The sequence below is a fragment of the Trichoplusia ni genome, chromosome 15, assembly GCF_003590095.1.
Source record: "Trichoplusia ni isolate ovarian cell line Hi5 chromosome 15, tn1, whole genome shotgun sequence".
Classification (NCBI taxonomy): domain Eukaryota; kingdom Metazoa; phylum Arthropoda; class Insecta; order Lepidoptera; family Noctuidae; genus Trichoplusia; species Trichoplusia ni.
The window spans coordinates 6,392,479-6,415,128 of NC_039492.1; positions in this window are offsets into that span (position 1 = coordinate 6,392,479).

Below are 22,650 nucleotides of genomic sequence, written 5' to 3' on the forward strand. Positions count from 1 at the left end.
AATTCGGCCGCGCTGAATTGTAACTGGGCGGTTTCAATTGTTTAGTTACTCACTGAATATTGTTTGTTGATTTGATTTATGTGATATTAATATTTAAGTGGATTCTGATTTGGTTCTAGTTGTTTCTGCATTGGGGTCGGCTGTACTGTATACTGAACAATAGAATGAAACAATTGCGGGTTAAATATTTTATTTTGATAACGTACGCATTAAAACTGCTCATGCAATTAACGAGAAGGAAAAATACCATAAAGTTTAAAGAATAAATTTAATTTAATAAGTCTATGCCAAAATACTGTATAAAATTAAACATACGCCAAAACACTGTAGAAAAATTCAACACTATAGATATATTAGTTCTAGTAGTCTGTTGTCGTCGTTATTTTCTTGTTGTTGCTTGTCAGTTTTCGTAGCTTCTTTAAGGTATGTACCGAGGCGATTGAGCCCGTTTTTATCAAGGCTCTTGGGTACAACTAGCAATATTTGATAACCGGAGCATTCTCTGAGTTATCGCCTGCCTTTACTGTAGGTAGAATAGAATATATATTTACAAAATACACAATCGAAAATTTTGAGACTTATTTTAGCATTTTTGCGTAAGAATATTTGTATTTCGTCTTTGCAACTTATTATTAATTCTTTTAAGCTCACAACGTTTAAGATTAAGTAAATTATAAGAAGTTTAGGTAAAAAAGAGCTCCACGCATTTAGGAATACTTATCTTCTTACATTATAATTAACAGAACATATTGTAGATTATGTAAGCCAGGCAGACTTTAAAGTACTGTACAATACTATTAGAGTTACTGAAATACAATCAGCTATTAGCACTAACCATCCTTCTTAGACACGAACCTCTTAAAGGGTTAAGAAGTAATACAGAATTTTCTATATCGACAATTTTTTTTATGTTAATACATAGGTAATGTGGTCAGACCCGAAACATAAAACGGGAAAGCCAGTACCCCGATCTCCTAGTTTAGTATGCAGACGTAGCGAAGCGGTAAGTTTAAATAATAAAAAAAAAAATCCTACTTACAAATAAAAGGTCGAATCTAGGCCACGACTAATTCTATGCTCGGGCCCCATCGCAAATTGTAATTTTCTCTTACCCTTATAACAGCAATTTATTTCATGATAAGAATCTTTTTAGTCCTTGCAAAAAGGAATCTTTGTTGGAATCGAACATTCCTTGGGTTGATTACTAAGAGCCCAGGAGGCCTGATTTCATGAAGCCAATTGCCATTCACGCGTAGGCGAAAGTGATCGCTTGGGTGATATTATTTAAATGTAATCTTTTTTCGATACTTTTTAACCGTTTATCTTAGTTACCTTTAGTTAAAGCATGCTTCGTTCGTGACGCAGTGTTGAGAAGGTGGAGGAACGATAACAGATAATATATTACAAATAAATTATTCATGTAAAAGTGTTTCCTCATTGGATTTCTTTTTGTGCTTTCAATAGGAGAAAACACGTTGTAATCGAATCAAGGAAGTAAAGGGAAACAGTTTGTGCGCGAACAGTAAGAATCAATTGAGAGAAGTGGATTGGTATGGTACTTGAGGTTGATGGGCGAGACATGGGAACATTAAGCACTAGTTATCCACTTCAAGTGACGCGCAGTAATAACCAATTAAAGTAAACTCGATTAGTGTTGACTTATTGACATCTTCGTACCGAAATTTAATAATTGTGTATTAAGTATTGAGTTGTTGGATGTAAGACATTGATATTTTTATTTCGTAAAAAGACGGTCATGTGTGAGCCAAGCTCGTGATACTGAGGGTCTCGTACTAATAGGACAAAAAAGAATCAGTTTTGTAGGCCAATTTTACCAAACATCAAATTTGTGTCTGTAACACCGCTGCTTAAATCTGCAAGTCCGTATCATTTTGATACGGAACTCCAAAAGTACATTGACCCTTTAAGTGCAAATTTTGAATTCTTATTTTTATCTATACTAATACATAAAGCTGAAGAGTTTGTTTGTTTGTTTGAACGCGCTAATCTCAGGAACTACTGGTCCAAATTGAAAAAATATTTTTGTGTTGAATAGACCATTCATCGAGGAAGGCTTTAGGCTATAAACCATCACGCTGCGACTAGTAAGAGCGAAGATACAATGGAAAATGTGAAAAAAAACAGAGCAGTTATAAATCATAAGTTATATCTTCTACCCACGGGGACGAAGTCGTGGGCAACAGCTAGTACTAGATAAGATTACACCTACCAACTCTTGCTAAATATGATAAAACGTTTCGTAAGTAATAATAATTTATGTCAAGTCAACACCTTCCAATACCCCGTTGGGCTTAAATCTCTCCCAAGTAACTAACATTTCGTGCACACTTGCAGGTTAACGATTGTAAGTGTACACTTTAAAAGGAAGAGTAAAGGAAACTGTCCACATTACTTCAGTGCTGTCATAAAGTCGGTTTACTTAAGAAAATGGAAATTTTAATATTCCGTGTAACTCTACACCATTATTCAAACAATTGTATAATCTTTCTCGCAAATGGTACAGACTGAGAAATAACGGTACACTTGTGTGTCTCGTTGAAAGTAAATCTTGGCTATTTTTTTTGGGATTTCGGCATGGTTCTTGCTACTTTTAGACCTAGATTTTACAATAGTCTGAAAAAGATGGAGAAGAATGGAGAATGAAGAAGTAACAGACTCACGCGCATTGATACACAGTTCTTATTTAAAGCCTTGTATGTGCTATTATAAAACCACCACACCGAGTTCATCCAACTGGTTGTCTAATAATAAAAGAAAAAATCTTAAAGCGATGATCTAAAACATACAACAGTTGAAACAAAATTTTACGTAGGTATTATTTAAGCATGGCGTAACACCTAAAAAAATAAAAGAAACACCTCAATTGCCGATTTATAAAGCTATTTAAAATATCTTAGTCATTTACATTTACGGAACCCATCGTAATTGAGCCCAACTCACTCTTAGCTGTTTTCGTAATCCATCGCTTATCCTTATCAAACATTTACATTGATCAAAAACTTCCGCTTTCATATTTCTTCTATTGGTATTGATAACGCTTCTTTTTAACTTGACATCAGAGGCCAGGTTGCTTTGATTATTTTTCCTTTCAAAAGCAAAAGTCGAGAAATTTTCTCAAAAACTTCGTTCGAATTTTTTCGAATACCTTGATTTACCCGGGCTCATTATTCCCGGTAACCAAGCAGATACAAACAGGCTATAAACTAAAATTGCTTATTTAAAGGTAAGTTGTGTAGTTTATAGCAAAATATGTGAAATAGTCATTAAGTCTTTAGGGTGAAGACACATTAGCGTATTTCCCAATATCAATCTTATTATTAGGTATCATTTTTCTATTGATTTTCAAAGGATTTTTTGCCGCATTTAGGATTTTAGCGAACCTCGTGTTTTGTGATTAACATCATTTATATTCATCGTAAATATGGCTTTGTCATTCTCTTCCAAGGAAAATAATATCTACCAAATGAAAGAGAAATATGTAGTAATCAATTTCCTGACGTACGTACATTTTATATCCATACATATTTTATACGTAACCAATTTGTGGTATGACTAGCAAATGACACGTATTTTCCAAAACAATTTGTCGGTTTAATAATAACAGGCGCCAACTTGGTCCCTAAATGGGTTTTTTGCCTCAAAATTCTCAGTACTAGCCTAATGGGGTTAGGTTCCCCTATCAACAGGGACCCAGTGCTCTTCCACGAACTGCAGCTGCACTACAAACCCCTTGTTCCCGAGGGGCAACGCCACCTAATAATTTTAGTATCCGTCTATCTAATTGCACTTAATAACACTTTTTGCCAGTTGTTCAGAACCGTTATTTGATTCGAAATATGATTCTGAAACGTTATTGTGTCGCATGAGTGCAAAAACGGTGATTTAATACTCATTTAGCAGTGATTTAGCCGAGCTGACCTGTGTACACAGCCTTAAGTAAATTGGTCGCGTGCCGGCCTCGCGGCGCCAGTGTCAACGCCACTGCAGGACGCACTGCGGCACACCACTCAATTCACTGCCTTCCTTGTTCTTCTTTATTAAGACGTATGCATCGTGTAATTATTCGGCTAGTCTTTTACTTCGATACTGGTTTTACTGGTTTTTTAGTCACGCCACTACGGATGTTGCCAAGTTCCACTGAAAAACTCGGCGCCTACAGTTCGTAACTTTGTCCGGCTTTCCAATTTGGTTAGGATGGGAGAATCGAGGTTTTTTTTTAAACAAAAAATATCTGTTACGATTCTGAAACATGTATGCGAAAACAAACTTATTTTTCGTACGACTGGTTGAGTAAAAAAAGTACAAACAGATGTCCGAATCTTTGCAATAAGCCGAGCTACCTTTTTGCAACTAGAGGTTATATTGATTGAGTACGAAATGGTATAAACATTACGCTAAGTGTTTGTTTATCAAAGCAGAAGAGACGGTAGGTGTAGGAATGAATCCTAATCGTTTGTTAGCTTAGGACGTGAGAGTGGATCTTCAATTGTTGCCGTGAGCGGAACTAGCCGGCTCTCCTCGATCCATACACGGTAACAAATCAAAGAAAACCCTTTGTAAGTCACGTGTTTCGCTTCCCACAGCCGTTATAAGTGTCGTTTAATATTTCAGCGTATGCGTACAAAGCTGTGCAATGCGCATTTCGCAAAGCAAATCCTAAGAATTTTGTAAAAAGCTTTCAGCAAAAGGAACCTCCTAAAAGATTCTTTATTCTGTATAATGTTCTTATAAATATATTGTTTGTGACTTTGAGTTATGAAACTAGAATTCGCCAGAATTTATGACTCACTCATTTTAAACAAAATTGGATTATTTACGTCGTGGTTTAGCGCTAATGTATGTACGCTACGTTTACCGTTTTTATGGCTTGTAAGTGTCAATGTTATAACTTATAAATAAATCCGCTTAACGCGAAGAGACATCCGATTGTGTATATCAGAATATGAGGATAATATATTTGTATTAGGCCATAACGTCTGAATAAGAAATCCCCGCGAGCGGTTGACTTATGTTTATCAATTTATACATCCTCAAAGAAGCGACGTCGCTCGCTGCCAACGCATTATAATATAATGGAGCATGTTATGTCCTTATTCATTACATTCTTTGCACGTAAAAAATAAAACCTTCTGTCACAATCTTGACAGCTTTGTATGAGAAAATAACATATCTAAGTTATATGTAACTCGCAGGGCCGTGTACGACCCAAACAAATTATTAATGTACAAAAAAGATACAAAGACTTGTTCCTAAGCTAAGTAACTTCGCTCAAGTACGTGATTTGAAAGATTTTTTTTATTTTGTTCCCGAAATGAGAATTCAAACAGGGAAAACAATTCTTTTCATAACGCGTTCCGTTCTTTAGAACATTTGCCTCGGGTTCGAGCAATCGTCTAAACTAATAAACATCTGTTTTTATTACGGGTAAAAGCCTTGAGAAATGTATAAATCTTTTTGTAATAAATTGTATTATGGTTATACCAAAATTTTATTGAGAAATCGCCTGTGGGTTCGAGTCAAAGTTTTCATTTGAAGGTTAATTATTTAGTTTTTGATTTGCTTATTTCCACATTTATTTTTTGTACGAATCGCAACCTTTTTTCTTGATAAACTGAATAAATTAACATCATTTTGAACTAAGTATGCTAATATAGAAACCGCCGTCGATATACATTAGTTATCTGGCGGCGACATCTTGTTTTCGCCAGACCCCAAGTTATAATAACCTAGCTAAATGACAGGCAGCGAGGGTACTTAGCAAAACCATCAGGTATCTGTTTCTCATAAAGCCTACTCTCATTTTCGTTATGATGTTAATAAAAAGAAATGGAAAAGTTGCTCGTGTACGCGTCAAATGAAAAAGTTATGGGACGTGATGATACTGCAAAGACAGTGGAGCCACCTGCCGGTACACCAAACTAATTACAAACTTCCTAACTTCCTCAAACACTAAAATATTCTCCTAAAAACGTCACCTCGCGACGTACTCGAATAGAATAATAAATTTTACTTTCTGTGTCTCCCTTAGAATTAGTTGCTAATGCATGTCACTTTGTTAAAAACTTTTACAAATTTATACGAAACTACAGAAAAATATTTCTTTGTGTTCTTTCTGAAGTAAAACTCGTACTAATATATTTTCAAGTGTAGATAATTTAATATTTTAAATGTATCTACGAAATACTTATCTGCCCATAAAATTTCATTTTAAATAAAAAATAACACGATGCTGTGAAGAAGGTTATGATATATTCTTACATTTTTTATTTTTTTATTAATCGTGTTACTGAAGAATAAACCGGTCCAGTGCGAGCCGGACTTGCGACAATGAGAGTTTCGTACAAATAGGTTTCGTTGACAAATTAATTTGGGAACTCACCAATTTATTTGCTATCACAAACAACAAATTTTAATAGACATATTAAGATTACACATTAAAAATTGGGATCGAAATTCGCTACTTTAAAAATGTTTGACAAAAAAGGTAAATACAGTTTCTTATCTGAATATATTTCTTGTAGTGCAACGTGCTGTAATACTTATAGATACGGTCATGTTAAAATACATATAATTTAGTTATTTTTTTTATGTTAGTTTTAGTTTTAATGTTACCGAGTTAAATGTTCATAAAATTCAGTTGCTACGGATCGGTTTTATGATACTACGGTATTCGCGGAAAACGACCGATTGCGATTCAGGCGGCTTGTTTCGATCCTTCTCTTATTTTAACTATCTGTTACTGGGAATCTTTTAATAACTTCATAGAATGTCATCTATGATATATAAAAAAAATAGGAATAGCAAACAAAAAAACAAGAAAAAAAAACAAAAACCAAAATCCGGACTTAATATTTAGACATGTTTGTGTATGGTTTTATTTACTGTGAAAAAAGATGAACATTTTTTTTAAAGTCTATCATTTGGGATTTATTTTGAAGATTATAACATCAATACTCCGTAAAGGAAGTTAAAAATAGAAAACCATAAAAATATAATGTATAATGGAAGGGTTTTCCTTTCAATAAGAAAAAAGTAGTTGAACAAGTTATTTCTAAATTATACTTATGATAAAATCGAACTATCATAAGTAATTGTCTTTGCAATTAAAATCATAATTTTAATCGCTTATTAATTACTATTCATTATTTTTATTTTACATTCTTCAGGGGGTTTTCAAGGAAGCAATAACTTTGTAATGAGGTCTTATAGCAGGTCTTAGTTAAGCCACCGGTTTATGTTCACGTTACGTTCTATCCTCGGGGACTGAAGAAAATTCGACACTTATGTGGTATCAAAGAGTATTTATGTTGATTCCATAGAAACCATATTATTTAAGGTAGACTGAGTAGGGCGACAAGTTTTGAAAAATATACCATACGAATTTTCGTCACACACTGGAAGCGAGAAGTCGCCGAGGTCTAAAGTATTTTGAGGATCTGGTAGCATGTGTCAAATAATCGTGGGGGATAGAGAAGCCTAGCAGTCCGGGACCTCTCACAGGCTCAATAACAAAAAACAACTTGTTTACCATTCGTATTTCATATTTCGGCGAAGCTTTAAACATCTCTGTTAATCACAAAAAAACAGAGAGATCGTCATGTGATTTATATAGCGGAGACTTTAATAACATACTTTTTACTTTAATTATTTAATGAATTTAATGGCTTGTATTTATTTATATACCTAGTTTACCTCGTACACACTGACTCATTAGAGAATATCTTTAGTGTTGGTCGTATGTTAGATATATTCCTACTCGTCATTAAATAACAAAAGAAATCCGAGATAAACAATTATTTGAAGTCCAGAATTGAGTCGTCTTAAACATCTCGCAATTACGGGAGGTATTTTAATTCCCCCATAAATGCTTGGGCGTAATTAAAAACTATAATTCTTCTGTGACTTTATTTTATTTGGGGGATTTACTTATCTCGACAATCCATGTTTATCAGTAGCTCTGAGAGCAGTGTTTAATAGTGGGACTGGTTGACAGAACTGTACTTACATATAAAAAAATAATTACTTATGAATGATAGTCAGGGTTAATGGATTGCCAAGACTTGCTATTTCGAAAAACCGACTCAAAAACGACTAGGTTTTATAATTTGGAGTATCTGTGTATCTGCGTATGTATGTGTTAACATTTTTTTTAATTTTTATAAACAAAATCTACATTGGGATAAATGCAAATATGTAGTATAGCGATAACCATTAACACTATATAAATTAAATCTAAAAATGACGGGGAAGTGGAGTGGAATATTTTCCGTTATCCTCTTAATATTTTAAATCCAAGTACATCACCTTTTTTAATTCGTCTGGCTCTGATCCCTTTCCTTTGCATTTTTTCGGGCTTCTTTTTCAGTTCACCTAGCCCTGTCCCCTATCCCTAGCAGTTAGTAGGTAGTATATTTTTCTTGCATCCATCGTTACTACCCATTTCATTCATCACTTTTCCACAACTTTTATACATTCCATCACTTATTTCGTCTGCAACTTTCCTATCCATCCACCATCATCATCTTAAAATATTTTTAGCAGTTTATTGAATACATTTCAGTACCCGCGTCCACTCACAAACTTGTCAACATTATTGCTCCAGGATTGAACACGTCATAAAAGTGTAATGCCGTTTAAAACCGGCGATGATCACGCGTATCCCTTTATTGAAAGAACGAAAAAACATGTTTTGTTGGTTTTATATGATATTAGTTTACTCTTGCATTACTATTTAAAATTTTTCTTTATACAAAAAAGGATATATGTAATAAGCCGTTCTTTTTCTATAGCGTTCAGCTATCCTTTCCAAAAACCAGGGCTAATTATAATTATCATTAAAAACCGTTTACATTTAAAGTGAATAAATTAGTGATCAACTTGATACCTTGCTTACCTATTTATTATGCATAAATATTTTTTTGTTTGTAGCGTATCTAATCTCTACTTACTAGATTACACATGTTTTTATGTAAATTTTTAATTTGTGTGTCTAAAAATATCAACGTAAAAAATAGAACTGTGAATTAAATGTCATCATAAGCGGTTCAGTGGTTTAGCCCTAGTATGAATAATCTACTGAACCGTTGTTGATGAAAAGAAATTACTTTAGAAACAAAACGAGTGACTTTTCAATATTACAATGGATGGAAGAAATCTCCAATATCACAAGTTTCTAACTGTCTACACTAAATTCTTGGACGAAATTATTTTTTCTACGGTCTGTTATTAGTTACGAGTCTAGAATTCTTTATGTCTGTTAAGTTGGTATGTTCGTCGTATTGGTACAGACTTTAGGCAATTCTAGGATATAGTTATAAAACTTATTATTGCTATTGGTTGTCGTGTTACTCGTTTGTGAAAAATAAATGTCAGAAAGTTAGCAATGCTGCCGAATTACGAGATAGATTTTATTAAAAGCGGTGTGTGGGCGTAAATAATCTATACATAATTTATCTATAAATTACTTTTGAAATTTAAACTCGACGTTTAGCTGTAGTCGCGGGTTTGATGGACAAGCATTTGTGTAATCCGCGAAAACTAGTCCTGAGTCCTGATTCTGAGTATCTTTGCGCATGAGATTAAAATGTATGTGAAACCCCCGTGCCACAAGGATCAATTTCATTAGTGTGGTAATTGTTCCAAAAAAGCTTAGGCTTTTTGTAAATGCCAACCCGAATGTTTTTAAACAATATTCATTAAATATTAATTTGTGCATTCGTTAAACTGAAGCACTTTCCACTGAATTCATCACTTCACTTTAAAAATAAATAACTTAAACACAACGTCACTAGCTACATATCTAGAATTACTATGAAAACAAACAAATATTACTAAAAAATTCCCCTCTAAGTCGAAAACATGACTAATATCTAATCGAATTAGTAACCAATACCGAAGCGAGACCGGACATAAGCCACTGGAACTTAATAGCCACTTATTGAGAAACGAAATGTATTAATTGTATCGTTATAGATGGCCGACGGCACTAGATAAGTCATAATGCATTTAAGGCGCCATCCACAAACACGTTTGTACGCCTGAGGGTCTATCAAACTGCAATATCATTTTATGTGTTCTCATCATACTGGTAACGAACGTTACTGACTCTTTAGCAATTCTAAATGCTTGATTTGAACGTAAACGCTTAATTTATGCACGCGAATGTCTATTTGACTGAGTGCTATAAAATCATCTGTTATTGTAAGAGAATTGCGGCGGTAGCAAAGCGGTATAATTGTCGTGTTTGAAACAAACCTCTATCAGGATGTAAATATAGGTATGTATATGAGAGGAACACTCTGAATTAACCGATTTTTACTAAACGAAATTATCTAATAAGTAGTAATTCAATTTAAAAAATTATTTGACAGTGATCATTGCTTTTTTATTTATATGCAAAGAAAGAAATGTTTTTATATTATCTTATTATTAAAAAAACCATTATTTTATTAAAAAAAACATTACCATTAATGCAAACACCTTTTAACTAATTTACAGTATTAGGCAATATATTTGTAAAATATTAATCACCATAATATTTGAATAGCAATAGTTAAATGAAGACCTTACATGAGTAAACGTTTAAAAACAATTACATTTACGTATATATAGAGCTAGTTGAGAACGAAATCGTATCATCTATTCATCGAAATCGAGCTAAATAATCGTGTGGAATTTGCATGAGAATCGATAGAATTCAAACGGGTGATTAGAGGGGGGTGTAAAAAGATACCCCTTCAATAATCCAGACAAGATTAGATGCTATTGTTGATGGTACTTAATTATAAAGATAGATATAAGGGTTTTCACTGTAAACTTGATCAAGCTTGGCTGTTTGTTCCTTAATATAGAAAAATAAATAGGCCAGGCATGGATATGCAAAACAATTAAATTTACGTACGATTTGACAATTTAAATGTATTTTTTTCAAGTTCAAAGTTTGAAATCGCTCTACTGAACCTACTTCTGCAGTTTTAAAGCATATCACTAATTTCTTATTTAGTAATAATCATCAGTAAATGTTGCAAAATGCTTATGAATGATTAGAATTAGCGTCAACAAATTTCATTGATTGATCATAGTTTTGTGGACACCGACTTGATTTCAGGCAGATTGTTAAAATCGATTCTAAATCGAGTTGGTACTCTGGGACCCGAAAAAAGGGTAATTCCTGAAGTAGTAAGAGTTGTAACTACCCTCCATCGTCAGCTAACACAGAGATAACAATCAGTTCCCTCTATTGTCAGATACAAAGAGTTAACTAAGATCGAAAAATAATTTAAATTTCAATAGTGGAACTATACCAGCTTCAAACACAAGCCTGCAGAATTACACTACGTTTACTGTCGCCGTATGTCCCCGACTTACCTGCACAGAAACTATGTTTATTACAGAACACTAACCGCCAACTTGTGTACCTACCGGCGATGAGAATTTAGCCGAAATACTAACTACAAATGGCATACGGAACGTATTTTCAAATGTGTTTGGTTTGCTTAAGCAATTAATGCAGAGGTATTCGGTAGGAAGTGCTTATTTACGAGCTGCGACAGTTTTTATTCAGCTTTTATTGGTCCAACGTATAGGTTTGAGGTTCGGGAATAAGTTTAGTATTTTGGGGATAAACAGACTGTTTGTAGATGATACAACCACCTAACTAAATTGGTGTATTCTGTATGTGCATATATTTTGACGTTATGACGTCTAACACACATGTTTTTAAATAGAAAAATGTAAATTTTGGAGACTAGAAAAAAACCAAAACAAATAATAATCGAATATTAAATTAAATTTTCTATGTCGAAAATGACAGTGCCTGATAAGTATCAAAATATTGATATTAAAAACAATAATGGTTGAGAGTTCGTTTAATTAAATCTTGAGCCGGACAGCTCCACCTCAGACAGACAACTCGACATAAATTAAAATACTCATGTAGTAATAAATCAAGATTATTTGATAATTACAAAGGGATTCTGGTATTAAAGATTCATTTTCAAATAAGTGATGAAATTTTCGTGATAATTGAGTTCGGAATTAAAAAACTTGTTAAAGTAGATTTTTAATTAGAATCAGTTAGGGCAATAAAAGTCAAGTCTTGTCTAGAGTGAATTAAGACATATTTTGACAGTTGAAATGAAATGTTTATCAACAATTTTAATTGATTTAAATTTTTTACATTTTTAGATAATTTTCATAACATTCTGTTTAAAGAACAAAACGAATAGAATACCATATTCAAAATAATTCAATTATGATCAACCAATTCACCTCTGCCTGTTACATTTTTATTTGGTTGAGCAATGTTACATTTTTGGCGAATATTTACTTTATTTTCCACTAGATTTTGCTCCCTCACTTTGGGATTGGGAAAATTGGGGAGTTGGTAAAAACGTTTGCCGAAGCCGTGGAGAATTGTACCAGTGAAAATCCCATTAAAATCTTCCCAGTAGTTTTTGAGCGGTGTGCGTGGATGCCGATAAAACGATTACGCGAACACTTCACGTTGTTGCCTGACATTTGAACTGTCATTCAGAACCGTACTAATGTTATAAGTAGGGAAAATTATCTATTTTTCTGCCTGTTACACAATCACGATTGAACTGCTGATCTAATTTTGGTACAATTTGGTGTGGAATTTGAACCGGAGAGAGACCAAAAAATAAATATACGAACCTACTCCTTTTTTAAAATGGATAAAAAAGGGAATGCAACCTATCTTGTCAAAAATTTCTAAATTTGTTTTTTTTTTGTTTTTCTAAAAAATAATAAGACAGTTCAGGAACACGTTTTTGATTTAATACTGTTAATATTATCTAATTATTTAGCTTGGCTTTTCCTAGTTAAGTAACAAGGATACTTCTGATTTCCAAGAATTTATATTATTACGACATTTCATGAACTTCCCTGGTTTGCTTTTCAATAACGTAGATTCGTAGAAATGTTTTGATGGGAATTATAACGGAATTTCGGATTACCAAATAGTCTACCACAAAATAGATATAAGTAAATAGGAAAAGCAACCTTCAACCTCTATGATAAAGTTGATATTCACACGAAAATTTAACCACGCTTGATTTTGTCTTATGTAACTTATAGTCATAGATTTGCGCAAATGAAATAATTGCTAACTGAAACTCTTGTTTTACGCACCTATTTTGTATTTTACATCCGATACAAAACTCAAAACGTCGTCGTAACATGACACGAAAATTTTACTGCTTGCCATAACAAAGTAAAAGGCCCTTCAGAGGTAAAATCAAAGCACAACAGTAAAAAAAAAAACAAAATTCGAAAACTAAATACTGTCAAAAACCATTTGTTTAGAATTCGAACGGTGTTTGCATTGTTTAGTGCAATTATCTAAACAGTCTCATTTTATCGCACACATAAAATTTATAGTAATAGTACTAGCTGATATCCAGTATTATTAGTGTGTTCAGTGATATATATTCGTTGTATATGACCTAATGACGGCCACCGGATAGCACACGGCCAGGCTTAAATACTTAGTTCCAGATATTAATTGATACCTACCGTTATTCGCATGGATCGACACTCATTTTATTAATGGCTCAATTAAATCTGTTTAAACAAAATGTTTGCACATTAATTAATAGTCTGCTTGTTATTTAAATTATGCTAGGATAGTGAAATAGAAATGTGGTCACAATATTTTCGTTACGTCCAATTAACTATTTCATTTTCATCGAATTAGCTAATTATTGATTTTATAGACAGTACTTAACAAAACAATTCAGTATTTTCAATTCGTTAAAAAAGTACTGATTTTTATATGACAAAGCGATTGAAATATTAAAAAAGAAACGAGTGAAGACAATATTAACTATAAGGCTTATTACAATCAAGATAAGCAGGTACTCGTGCAAATGATAAGATGAAAGAAAACTCCCCTAAAACATTTCATCAGAAACGTCGAAATTAAATTATCTAATTAACATTACTTGGGACGACATTCGGTGAATAAAGTCATTGAGGGTGAATTACGACAAATTTCTTATTAGCGACTCTTTGGCGATCACAATAATGAGAGCTTTGATTATTTCCTACCTCCGTTTTGTTTCATTTTTATTTTAATGGCATTCATTTTCTTTAAGGCCAGCTTCATTACCATCGAACAATAACGGAGGTTGAATATAATTTTTTAAACGAATAATTAAATAGAATCCTGCGTTCATATGTTTTAAAAATTAAATATTGATGGCGTTAATTCTTTGGTAAATGTGTTGTGGAATGCCTTGTGCTACGTTAATAAATAATTGGGGTTTAAAATACACTGTATTGTTTGATATGGTTTACCAGGAATTATGTTAATATTTAAAGTATTGTGAAATTAAAATATTTCGATGTAATTATTCTGTTGCGTATTTGTATCAGCTTTTGTTTGAAACTTAAAATGCATTAATTATAGTTTTTGTAGAGATAGGTGGTGCTGTAACTAAAGGTCAGTGAGATTGATACCTATAATTATCAGGATTCCTGTGAAGAGGTTTAATGACAGAAGGAGTAAAATATTAAAAGGTAGAATGAGGAGTGATGACGTCACAACAAAGATAAAATAATTTCGCTGATGTAATTCTGTGTTGTAACTAAGAAGAAAAAAGTCCAATCTTTATCTACAAGATTCTGAATTACAAAAGCAATAAAGCGTAAGAGTTTACCCCAAAAATATTCCAGAAAACGATTAAGTAAAAAATACATAACTTTCTCTCAATAAAACACCCGAGGGTAGTCACAAACTCTGACCCCATGAATTTTAAACCTGATTACTTAGCTAAGAGTGGTTGACATTTGGAGTGCCTCTAACTACTCCCGTGTGGGATTTTTACCCGCGTTTTTTATTTCACTTAGACGTGTATGTACGTTTTAACCCCGTTACGTATGGTAATAGCGGTGAGATGGTTTTGTTTAGCCACTATCGCTCCTCTGTCTACAGGCATAAGATAGCTATTGCTATAATTTAGTCCGGGCATTCGTGTGTTGCTTAGATCAGCTCAGTTGTTAGGGGATATAAAGCCTTCCCAAAAATACTGCATCGATAATAGTCTTCTAGCTAGATGCTATTTTCATCCGAAAGCTGATCTAAGCTAGAAACGGAAAGAAAAACTTTTTGTTATTCTTTCTACCGTCGAGCGCACCTAGCATAAATTATTCCGATCTTTAATTCGATTACTATTCGGAGAGATAATTAACTGAGAGTATCGAGTACCTACAACGAGGAAATGGACTTTCCTTTGTCCTTTTTCCTTTGATTGCAAGGAGCGCCATCTCTTGGCGTGAGATTAAACTAACTGCGTATCGAATATCAGACAGCGGATCCCTTCAAATCCGGGGTTTATCAAGTTTTCAAACCTTTCCCGACGAGGTCAACCACAATGGCATATGGGCCTTGCTATACACGTTCGAACAAATTACATTACTGAGAAAACAAGGCAAACACTGAAGGGTACCTTACATCTACAAAATGTGATAACTTGTAACGAGTACTAGAATATGTTTACCAAGTCACTTTGAAGATAATTTAGTACTGATATAATTATTAGTAATACTGTTTACTAAAAATAAATGATATAGGGGATTAAATATGGTAAGATTAGATTAATTATGATATAATTAAGTGTCCTATTAATAGAGCTTGAGATTATGAAATGAATTACTAATTAAGCACAAATCTGTTAATGAGTGATCCTTTCCGGTAGACATGATTTTAATTTCATTTGGAAGACTTTTTTTAGTATAGCTTTATATTATTTGATTTACGTTATTTGATTAAAATATGGTACTGAATTTAGGTTTCCGTAACCAAAGCTGTATTTTTACGGCCGATCCGTTTGTTAACAGACTGAATCTTATGAATCGTAGGTAACAGTTACACACATTTTAGATTTTTTACCCGATGATGTATTTTTGTTGCCTCTTAAAAACCAATCACATCAAAATGAGGTTAAGCAGCAGATGATATGGTTATAAGTTTGATGATCGACTAATTTCTTTTAAAACTTGTTTTTTAGCCAATTTATGTGAAAACCTCGACTTCCCAAGCCCGACTCATTTTAGATCGCGTAACAGTCGTAAGTTGTCTTCAAAAAAAACATCATTTAGGTACTATTACTACAAAGTAGCTACCTATAAAACTATAAATAGACCAAGCATTGTACTCACGTCTTTATTTAAAACCAGTACAAATGAAACAAAAGTTTCAAAGCTTTGTGTCATGAAGGCCAGAAACATAATACTGTCAATCAATACGGACGCAATTCCAAAATGCTTAACGACTAATGGATATCGTATGAACAATGTTTACCATCTACTGTTGGCTGATTACATGGCTCATGAACGCTACCCGGTCCTACCCGGTCATACCCGGCGCTACTCGGGTGTAATCAAACCCGGATAAACAAACAAACAACGCGCGATACCCTGTTTCTGGAAATTAACTTATGCGACTGAGGCAGACGCCTTTTATCCGGTTACATTTGACGTAGTGGCGTTTTCGCGTTTAATACACACCTGTGCCACTGATATTGTTCCGTAGAAATGTTGGTATAAACTCTGCACGTGGACACAGGCAGTAGTTGTTTTGTAAAAGAACTTTAGTGGATATATCTGCAAAGAGATTTCGAGTATGAAAATCCTATACATTTACTTAGACATTTTTAAATAGTCTTTCCAAGGAATTTTCCGACTTTTCATTTGACTAATTTGTTTTTCTTTACTATTCTACTACATATGTTTTTTATTAATAAACACTACCGTTCTTTCCGTATAAGTCAACTATATTGCGTTCTATGAATTGGAAAACAATAGTTAATTATTCATAGTAAATTAGTTATTTATGCAATCTCTCAAATTCGGAACCGCTTTTTTTAACAAAACATTTTCACAGCTTCCGTTATCCTATATGAAAGCTATAAATTTCAAATCAATACTATTCCATAGATGTTGCAATCGGAATCGGAAACACGCATTTTTTCGCCGACCGACGCCTAAATTTAGATTTGAAAAATATATTTTATTTTTTATACGAATGTGATATAGGTATCAGGTTTCAAATGGCGTGGATATCGGTACGGTCCTAATAAAATCTAAAACGTACGGATGTTGGACGGATCGTGATGTGTGACGTAATCCGTCACTGAGCGTAAACTATTTGGACGTAAACTTCAATTAATAGGAACGTATGAAAATATTTTAGTGTAAAAAATAACTTTTGATTCTCTAAAAGTTATAGTATTTTGAATGTTTTACGTGTTTTTTTGACAAGCACTAAAAGTTTATGATGATTTTTTTTTATTTTGTTCGTGTTTGATATACCTATCGTTATACGGACGTTTTAGCATTGTTTAATAAAAATAAATACATCGGGTAAAATAGACAAGGAACGAGAATAACTCTATTAAAAAACTTTGTTTTGTAGCAAACAACATATTATTATCATTTAAAAGTTGAACTAAAACCGTGTTATATCTTTCAGTATCCCGACCAATTAAAAATAATAACATGAATAAGCTCGGGCTTTCTTTAAAACTATTATATTATTGGGAACACGATTACAGCTTGGTGAAAGATGGGCAGAAAGAGAGACTTTGTTAACAATAAATAAATAAATAAATAATATAAATAATATATCCTGAGACAACTCACACACGGTTATCTGATCCCAAGCTAAGCAGAGCTTGTGTTATGGTAACCAGACAACTGATAAACTTACTTATATATTTCTAAATACATACATATTATAGATAAATTACACCCAGACACCAGAACAAATGATCATGCTCATCACACAAACCTTTGTCCTGGGCGGGAATCGAACCCACGACCTCCGGTATAGCAGTCAGGGTCGCTAACCACTAGACCAACAGGCCGGAATACTTTTGATGTCATTAATATTTAATAGTAATCATGAAAAACATTATGTCAAACCTTTTTGTCCAGGACTTCATTTTTTTTCATCCCTTGTTCTCTACTTTAAAATGGCAAAGGACAAACTAAGAAAGTTTCTAATTAACAAGTCGGTCGAATAATAATTAAATGAATAATACATTGAATTAGAAATATTTTCTGACTTTAGTGTACATGTTCAGAATATCTAAATAAGGTAACGAAAGACTTTTTAATATAAACTTTATACAGACTAAAATTAATACCTACCCATCGAATAATTTGTTTAATAATTAATTTAATCGAAAATCCGAAGTTCTTGCAAATATATTTCTAATTTGGTAACGAGAAATTCCTTATTAATGAGAATGACCCCCGTACCAAGAATATCCCCCTTACCAAGAATCAAAGGTTTGTAATGCAATATTCACGAGAACGCTACTTAAAACCCTTGCTTCACGATAATAAACTGTATGCAAATGGGAGCTTTCCTTCCTGCCGACAGTGATTTTCAAACTTCACGTAAAAAGTACCTCAAGTTTCGATTTATGGCAGCTTCGAACATTTTCTAATCAACATTCAAGTAGCGGCGTTATAAGGCGGTGTCTCCATAAATTACGTATCAAGTATGTAGAGGCTTTATGAAAAATGTTTTCGTAACGCGGTCTCGGTGGATACTTGGAAACTCCGCCGGTCTGCCGCCATGCGCCGTCATGCGCCGCCATGCGCCATGCATGCGCCTTTATGTAAACAAAATATATTGGCCCTTTGATATGCTACCTCGTTAACTTTACTATTAGTTTCGCGCTGAGTTATTAAATTGGTACCGTGGGGTATATTTGTGTGCTAGATTAACTATGCCTCCAAGCTTAGGTCTGTAGGGAATTTTAAGCATGAATTAAAAATAAAAACAATGTAGACATAGATCGTAGACAAATTTAAAGAATTGCTTATTTTATTGCACATTTTAATACACTATTGTGTAAAAAAACACAACACAAAATAATATTCTATACTTTTTCTCTCAAATCAACCTTTGAATTCCATTTATACAAAAGGCAAAGGTTTTATTGAAGCAATAAAATTGACACAAATATTTTCCAAATATTTCAAGTTCGGTATCAATCATAATCCGCTCGGAAAGGAGAGGATTTAGACCCGGGACACCATAAGCAATAAAGCACTACACGTCGGATTGAGAGCCATACGATTCCAATCCGCTTTCGAGCCAGAGACAAAGGGAAACTTCGATTAAATCCGAACATCAGACTTGATTTGATAAATTGACGTAAAAGCCTTTTGATATCTAGGTTAATCAACTGCAAATACGAGGCAGACTTAATAGTGACAGTGTCGCAACATGTTACGTCAAACAAAGCCCCACCACAAACTTTTCAAACGAATCCAATGCGGATAGAATGCCTTTATGTTGTGAATATTTTAAAGTCCGGTGTTCAATAGCGCAAATCCGTAAGCGTAATTCAAAGTGTCGTTTTGCGCGCGTGTAGCCCGTGCCTAATCCCAGTCGGACGGGTACAAACGACATCGTCAGGTGATATCAGTTGCAGCTGCGACGTGCTCGCTCCTAGATTCACTTACGGATTGATGGCAATGCAACGCGATATATACTCTAAGCTACAAATCACCGAACCATTCCGTTCGACGCTCACAAAAGAATATTGAAGATGTCTGCTTTATTACCTTGGAATATACAGTTGTATCGGCATATCTGGAACGAGTGTTATGAATATATCGAACTTATAAAAATAACGATATTTTCAAAGTTTCAAATCAAATTTTACGGTCAAATCGTGCTTACAAAGTACACCACACACCATTCAGTTTTGTTTAGCGTACGGTTGTGACGACCATAAAAATAAAGAGGAAAAAAAAACCCTTAGTTTATGCTCCCGACACACGATAGCTACGATTGAAATGAGATTGTTCATCGTTTTATATGCAGAGGTTTGTTTTAGATTGTGTTCGTATTATTTTCAATTACGCTGCATTATTTGTTCAAGCATTTGTTTGATAAACTCTTGTAGAGGAATTAAATTACATTTTTACTTAGTTGGAGAAATAAAAACAGAATATATGAAAACAAAAAATAAAAATACAGAATTTCACTCAATTCTTTTCGATGTACACTATACGTGTACTGCAAATGCCCTCATAAAAGGCAATAGGTGTTCACAATCACACCGGTATACATTACGAATTGCCAACAGAAGCGAATGATTCTACAATTTTCATTAGCACCGCGACTTGTCATAATGTCAGCGCGCACATAACTAGCTCATTTCAGTGGGCTGTACAAGCATGTGGGTCATAAAGACCGGGCGGCGGTGCTGCACTCATCAAGCCCTCGATATTTCACCGTACATTACAAACGGTGCGGCCGACAACTGAAGTTAATTGGATGCGCTGGCCACAGCAGGCCTCCTCTATGAAATAATAAAACAGGTTGAGCGCGTTTTCAGGTGACTGCAAGCCCATTATCCTGGCTGCAGACATCACGTGTCGCGTCTCGTTATCGCGCCGCTCCCGTGCTTAGCGGAGTCACGGGGATTGCCGAGTTTCGGTGAAGTGACACTTGATGAGGCGAAAATGTTAAGTCGTCTATCGCGGTGAAGACACTGTACTTATGACAGCGGCTCTTATGGCGCATTATGGCGGGGTAGTTTTGTTTTGTTGTACTAATGAGTTAATTAAGGGATTTATGTCTTTTTAAAAGGTATGACAGAAATGTCCAGCCTAAGTAACAATGTCATGTAAGTAACATACATACCTATTGTTCATTTTAATTTTCCCGAAGCTTTTTCTCAAATTCTTATTGTACATATATTTTTTTATATTCATATTAAGTTTGCCAAACGAAGTAAAATTAATCAATTGTAAAACAAAAATTGTGTGAATTCATTTGTGTTTTATAGTATGCCAATCATGTGCATCTACTTCGCGAACAATTTCCTTCTCATTCCAGTCGCATTGTGTTCGTTTTTTTTTTTGCAATTTCATAGCACTTGTGCATTACGTCCAATTTTTTATTTAACAGATAAACCGGGACTTCATCAAAGCGTTGGGCGTGCCGTTAAAAACGCAACAACGCAAACAGCAACGTTATCCGCACAATACAAAATATTGCTATTTTTGTAGCGTACATTCGCACACAATACGTTTGAAACGGACTGTGTAATAACGGCCCATCAAAATTTCTACGGTAGACTTGCCGGGCCGATCGGAAAAATTCACTCGACTCGACCCGACGGTACCAGTGTCGTAATCCACGTGCGCTGCTATGTGTGAAATTGAAATTAAAATTCTATTAAAGCGGAACGATTGGAATAGAACACGACGTATCCTAATTTTATACAGCACTGATAAATTGATTATGTGATTGGACTGGCTCAGCGGCAAGGAACTAAGAGAGGGCTTCTTTTGTTAGATATATATACTTTTATGCTGCAACGGTCGCTTGGTTTAGTATGCGCTTCAGATAAGTCGTTAAAATGAGTTTTTGAACTAATATTTTATTTCTTTTTCTCATGCGTCTTACTGACGTGAATTAATTTAGAAAGTCCTATTTTTTATGCCGACGTATATTGAGAATTTTGAATGGATTTAACTTTAATTGTGACTATTTAAAAAGACAGATATGACGCGATATGTCTGTGTTTAATAGAGGACATGGTTGGTATTGATTAATGATTAAAAAAGTCGTTAGAGTCAATACTCGCTCGCTGTGAGTGTTAGTGTCATCACCCTTTTGTTCTATTATTGCTTGGTTATTTTTATTCTAGGCATTTGAACTTTGAACCTTAATGACATGTTATTTTTTACTATCAAGATATTTATAAATTACCTGTAGAATGTAATGCATGTAGAGTATTAAGTAATATATGAGTCATTTATTTTGTATTGCAATCGCCTTTACAATGGTGCAACAATTGAAATCTTTATTGAAGGATTTAGTATGGTTGTGCACCTTTCAATAATGCCAATTTAATACCATTTTACTGTAAATAATAAATAGCTTTTGCTATAAAACGCGTCCCAATCTAAAAAAAAATTGACTTCGGCGATTTTTTTTCTTGGTCTAATTAAAAATAAGCACTTAATTTCCAACTACATAAGTACCTAGGACTAACGTGCGATATCACGTAATTTAGTGGCGTTCGTTCGCTCAATTGGAGTCCAAGACGTGGAATTCTTGGATGTAAGAACATAGTCTGCTCCACGCTTACCTTCAGATTTATTGGCATCGCGATAAACTGCTCTGCAGAGCACCATTCGTCGATTAAATGACGTCACAAACCAAGGGTAAACTGCCCTTTCGTTATTGTACTCGTGTATTCATATCTCAAGAACGTAGGTGTTGAGCGATTTAGTTAGTGAAGCCTGTTATGTAGGACAGAACCGCAATATGTCTGTGATAATGTATGGGATGGTGCGTCCGGATGAATACATATTATATTGAACGCGTTCCCATTGTTCGTGTGTTATTGACGAGAGCATAATATAGCGGGGGTCTTGGCTGGTTTATGGAAATTGTGTTGCGTTATCTAAGACTACAGCCAACTGAATGAGACTCGTAATGAAAAAGAGAATTATTCTCAAACTAGACTAACTGCTCTTATTTAAATAAGTTTTTTTTCTGTTGAGGGAAATAGTCTTCTGTAAAAATACGCGGCAGAAAATCGAAACGTTCCGCATAGCAACAAAAAA